General features: G+C 37.2%; 1 protein-coding gene across 2 annotated transcripts in view; it reads right to left on the bottom strand.

The window, feature by feature from the left end:
* The window catches only part of LOC123762635 (organic cation transporter protein), a 32,451-nt gene extending 31,091 nt beyond the window's left edge, over positions 1-1,360 (bottom strand). The window contains exon 1 of one of the 2 annotated variants that reach the window (XM_069332386.1): positions 1,053-1,360. The gene's annotated coding sequence lies outside the window, so the exon portion shown is untranslated. The remainder of the gene's footprint in view (positions 1-1,052) is intronic. The other variant, XM_069332385.1, reaches the window with a different exon arrangement.
* Between the last annotated feature and the right edge of the window lie 3,932 nt (positions 1,361-5,292).

Genomic DNA, 5,292 nt, shown 5'->3' with positions numbered 1-5,292 from the left:
ACTCACCTAGTTGTGCTTGCGGGGGTTGAGCTCTGGCTCTTTGGTCCCGCCTCTCAACCGTCAATCAACTGGTGTACAGATTCCTGAGCCTATTGGGCTCTATCATATCTACATTTGAAACTGTGTATGGAGTCACCCTCCACCACATCACTTTCTAGTGCATTCCATTTATTAACTACTCTGACACTGAAGAAGTTCTTTCTAATATGTCTGTTACCTGTGTGTGTTCTACCTGTCTACCTGTGTTCTAATGTGTGTTACCCACGACTTGTGTTACCCATGGGTTACCCACGGCAATATTAATGATTCCACCATCCATCATGGCATATATAGGGATGCCCCAAAGATGACGGGGTTTAACTATGCCTTAAATCAGTAAAAACAGGCAGTTATTGACAATCTTCGTGATCAAACACAACAGCAGCCTCACTGAGAACTGAATCTCTCATCTACTTTAGGTCCTACACTTGTATAATCTACTGTGGATTCTCTCTGGAAATAACACGATTACTTTGAAAAATTTTGAAGAAATAGTGATCCTAGCTGACCAAATTGGGCCAGCCAAGGAACTATACAGCTCCCTGACTTACTAAGTCAGGATATATCCAACTTGCTAACTGCCTGGATTAAGATTATCCCAAATCAATATCCAATTGTGTTAGGATCTATCCAAATCCCTGACTGATTGGGTTAGGATCTATTCAGCACTCCTACTGGATTAGGATCTAACGCTGTGCAGAAACTTTACTTGTGTTCAATTTCGAACCCATTAATGATGTGACGTTGTGTATTGAATTTTTCAACTAGCTCATTAAGATCGTAACTTGCTTAGCTAAATGAATTGTGGAGTTCAGTCCCTGAGCCCATTATGTGCCTCTGTAACCCTTTCCACTACCGCCCACAAGATGGGTACGAGGTTCATAATAAATTAACTAAATCAAAACTGCCTGACCGAGTTATGTTTGTTACGTTAACCGTAAATCTGTCTGAATGGCTTAAAAAAGTAGCTGACTTCTCACTTGACATCATTAAAACCTTAAATGACTTCTTACCTTCAATGGTGTGTTGATTTTGGCCATCCATGGCCGATGTTCAGTCGTATATATATTTCTATTGGGCTCCTCTTTCTCCTCCTCCTACCACTGCAGTTAAGTCTAGGTGGAGAAGGTCCGCGCACATCCTCCCTTACACGTGGCAAACACAGCACTGCGGTAGTCGCCCTTCACCTACTAGTATGGTGAGGGGTTGTCACGCCCGGCGCTGTGCTGGTGTTGCTCCACCTCCCATGCTGAGGCTGGGGTTTCTACCTCCACCTCCCAAGTCCTCGTGTTCACGTGGTTGATGATGTGTTATGCTGGTGCAGTGTTTGTTGAGCTGACTCGTGTCTCGCTCAGTGTTGCCGCATCCCCATGGCAACAAGACTCACTAAAAACCTTTAAAAAAATACCGGTCGAGCTTCAGATTTAAGATTTATATATATATATATATATATATATATATATATATATATATATATATATATATATATATATATATATATATATATATATATATATATATATAAAAATATATATATATATAAATATATATATATATTTATATATATATATATTATATATATATATTATATATATATATATATATATATATATATATATATATATATATATATATTTATAAATATATATATATATTTATATATATATATATTTATATATATATATTTATAAATACAGAGATTACAGAAAGATGACGACAAAAAGCTATCATATACCGTATACTCATCTGGAAAATTGTTAGTGTCCTGTACTCATATATTTCTTTTTTAAATTAAGTTATTTCAATCCATTTGTCATTTCACAGATTAAAAAAAATACTCATATGATAATGAATGTTCATGGAATTATTGCTACAACTAGTAATAATTTTTTGGATAGAAATATACAAATTCTTATTGACAATAGTGAAGAAAGATGTGATACGTTGCTATGATGATGTAATATGTGCACTTGTACCATCTGTAGAATTTCCTGACCCCCTTCCAACAATTCATCACAATCATGCATACTTGCACATTATTAAGGTAATATTGACAAACAAGTGCTTGTAAATTAAAAAAATAACTCTGAATCATGTCCACTGTCCTTGGGAGAAGTTAGCAACTGACATAAATTATCCACAATTGTTGGACGACCTTCTAATCGCTTCTCTGATCTAGCCACGCAATTATCTCTTTATGTAATTTAGTTTTGAGACATTTTCTTTGTAGGAGAGTCAGTCGGGAGAAAAAGAGTTCGGTTCTCACAGTAATCCACCAGAAACATGAGCAATAAGATCTGTGAGAAGTTGGGTGTTTCATCGTGCCAAGTTGTTCATGAGTTTGCCAGGAGCGTTGTTTTCACTGGTTTGCTGGTTAGCACTGTAGGAGCAAGTTTTACACCTTGCTATCAGAGATGCCCCGTCATTAATTAAACAAAGGATGGGTAGCCCGTGGGAGGAGAAGCCATCCCAACAACAGGTAACTTGAGATCATATTATGTTGTAGATGAATATGAATATTAATTATAATAATACACTTAATTGTGTTTTATTAACATATAAGGGAACATACTAGTCTATTAATATCTTTAATATTCATTTATAATGACTCTAAATGAATGAAGATGAGTGTAAAGGCTATCAATGAAAATAATAAGGGGGAATATTTTGGCGAATAAAGTATGGCTCTAGATTATTTACAAATAATATGATCGATCAAGTAAGAATAATTGAAAAGGAAAACTAGATAGACTTTTTGAATCAGACGGCGAAGAAAGCAAAGTCCTATGCAACAGGTTGCTCTCTGATGTTTTCAGTATATTGGAGAGACCAACCATTGAAATCTAAAGCAGAATCACATCACCAGACAGATAGCAAAGAGAAAATGGGATGCCAGTTATATAGGCATTTTCTGTCAATGTGTTAATAATAGAACTTAGCAAGAGCTATTAGGTTAACAAGTCAACAGAGGTAGTAAAGGAAGCAAGTTAATTAAATTAATAATAACTTGGACATTATTCAATAAACCGATATAAAACTATGATGCATGGAAACGCTTCGTCTGCACTTAAGCATATTGAGTTGATAATAAGGTTAGGGCACTGGTCTAAGACTTGGGGAGAGTTACGGTTCTCTTAAAGAGAAAATGGAAAAGAATTTTGAAGACTAAATCATAAAAGCTCAATAGGCTTACGAATGCAATCAAGCACACAATTTGGAATTTAGAGATACAATAAAATTGTATCTCTAAATTAAGTATAAAATTGTATTGAAGGGGTTCTCAACCAGAGGAAAATTTCCCCCCCTAAGATGAGGAATTTTTGGGTTTCTATTGAAAGGGAGGATTTGGGCCCACAGTTTCAAGCTATTGGAATATTGATCTTTCTACAAACAACAGTTCTACAGATTGTACATAGTCTAGATGACTTCACACTTTATCATATGTCACAGATTAAATTAAAAATATTGAAAAATCTGTAGAAATATTCCATGTATTTGATTATTTCTTGTTTTTTTATTCACAATAATTAGTTTTTTAAAAGGTTTTATTTTTCTTTGAATCAAAAAAATCTTTTGTGGGATAATATTTGAGGATGATGTACAGATTATTAAGTATAAGCTGTGCTGGGGACAAAATCTAAATTTCAAATTATCGTAAAAAAAGCAAACTCCAAAATTGAGAGTCATTTACTGCATTACTCAATCTATATCAATAATACAATCAGGTGCATGCATTAGCTACTGTAAAAAAAACTTTTTAGATATTTGGGTTAGGTTCGTGGTAGTTCTCTTTGTACGCATCTGTGTCACTGTATTTCAGCAACAACTTCCCACTGTACCCCACCTTTCAGGTGCATCAGTGTATGTGGTTACAGAGAAGTATAGATTTATCGACTGATGAAAAGCTTTGAGAATCACGACGCTGTTCACAGTGAGGGGCGGAGTCCCTTAGTTGGCATCACTGCCCACAGGGTGTGGCCTCGTTAATCAATACCTGCGTTGACATTCAGGGGATACATCCCAAACTTTATTCTTGGTTTTGTTATTATTAGTCTTTCCATCTGCAATGGAGTGAACTTTGGGCAGAGAGAGAGTGAGAGAGAGAGAGAGAGAGAGAGAGAGAGAGAGAGAGAGAGAGAGAGAGAGAGAGAGAGAGAGAGAGAGAGGGGGAGAGGGAGAGGGAGATACGGAGAGAGAGAGAGAGAGAGGGAGAGGGAGATACGGAGAGAGAGAGAGAAAGAGAGAGGGAGAGAGAGAGAGAGAGAGAGAGAGAGAGAGAGAGAGAGAGAGAGAGAGAGAGAGAGAGAGAGTGAGAGGGAGAGAGAGAGAGAGAGAGAGAGAGAGTGAGAGGGAGAGAGAGAGAGAGAGAGAGAGAGAGAGAGAGAGGGAGAGGGAGATACGGAGAGAGAGAGAGAGAGAGAGAGAGAGAGAGAGAGAGAGAGAGAGAGAGAGAGATAGAGAGAGAGAGAGTGAGAGGGAGAGAGAGTGAGAGGGAGAGAGAGTGAGAGGGAGAGAGAGAGAGAGAGAGAGAGAGAGAGAGAGAGAGAGAGAGAGAGAGAGAGAGAGAGGGAGAGAGAGTGAGAGGGAGAGAGAGAGAGTGAGAGGGAGAGAGAGTGAGAGAGAGTGAGAGAGAGAGATAGAGAGAGAGAGAGAGAGAGGGAGAGAGAGTGAGAGAGAGTGAGAGAGAGAGATAGAGAGAGAGAGAGAGAGAGGGAGAGAGGAGTGCGTGATGCACAAATATAGCTAAATTTAGAGGAATCGATGACAAGGCCTTTGAAGTAACATTTCTGATTGCAGATCCCAGTTTCCTGCTATGATTCTTAAAGTAAGGCTACTTTATCATGATGATTCTTAAGGTAAAAACCAAACTATAATCTTTCAAAGGTAGAGGCACTTTTACAATAATATTTTATAACGTAAAGTTCCCTTTATGTTAACATAAGTGACAAGGGTGATCAAACCAGAACAGAACATCCCTCTTAATAAAGGGTAATGTACATGCTTCTACAGAGGTATATCGTATATGGTATACCATATACCATATTCTACACAGGTATATGGTCACTCACGGGATGAGTAATTGCCCAATAAACTCGCCCCTCGGTATCTAAATGCAACAAATCAACCCAAAAATCATTGATTAATCTAAGACACGCGATTGTTCACATCATGATCGATCATATCTTATTAAAATCTTGAATAATTATTTCATTTTGAGTAGGGTAATTAAGATATATATACTGGAAACTGAGG

Source organism: Procambarus clarkii, chromosome 27 (genome assembly GCF_040958095.1).
Source record: "Procambarus clarkii isolate CNS0578487 chromosome 27, FALCON_Pclarkii_2.0, whole genome shotgun sequence".
In the NCBI taxonomy this organism is placed as follows: domain Eukaryota; kingdom Metazoa; phylum Arthropoda; class Malacostraca; order Decapoda; family Cambaridae; genus Procambarus; species Procambarus clarkii.
This window is presented reverse-complemented; position numbering and strand designations above follow the sequence as displayed.